The sequence below is a fragment of the Arachis duranensis genome, chromosome 5 (genome assembly GCF_000817695.3).
Source record: "Arachis duranensis cultivar V14167 chromosome 5, aradu.V14167.gnm2.J7QH, whole genome shotgun sequence".
NCBI classification, from domain to species: Eukaryota; Viridiplantae; Streptophyta; class Magnoliopsida; order Fabales; family Fabaceae; genus Arachis; species Arachis duranensis.
In genome coordinates, this window is record NC_029776.3 from 28,285,392 (window position 1) to 28,286,028 (window position 637).

Genomic DNA, 637 nt, shown 5'->3' on the forward strand with positions numbered 1-637 from the left:
ACCCATCTTGACAAAATCAAGGAGATCTTTAAGCTTCCTCAACTGAAAGATGACCCAGACTCCTTTAATAGGAGAATGATGAGGGTAAATAAAGGTCTGGACAAGATTCTAGAGGATATATGCATCCGTGAAGCCAGGTGGACCACCAGCACAACTGGCATCCCAAATCAACTCAAAAGAGAAGATCTCAAACCAGTAGCCAGAGGCTGGCTGGATTTCATTGGGCGTTCCATATTACCCACTAGCAACCGTTCTGAAGTTACCATTAAAAGAGCAGTGATGATTCACTACATCATGTTGGGAAAAGAAGTAGAAGTCCATCAACTGATCTCGTGTGAACTATACAAAATAGCAAACAGGAATTCCAAGGATGCTAGATTGGCCTATCCAAGCTTAATTTCTATGCTCTGCAGAGACGCCGGAGTGAAGATGGGAATAACAGAGTATATCTCAGTTGAAAGGCCAATCACTAGAATATCAATGGACAGCAACAGCTGCAGGATGATCCAATCAAGAGGAGAGCACAGGAAGTCCTCCCAAAACTTCCTCAATTCGAATATTGGGAACATATTGAAGCATCTATTTCTAAATTGCAAGAAGCTATGAACCAAATAAAGGAAGAACAGAACAATCAAAG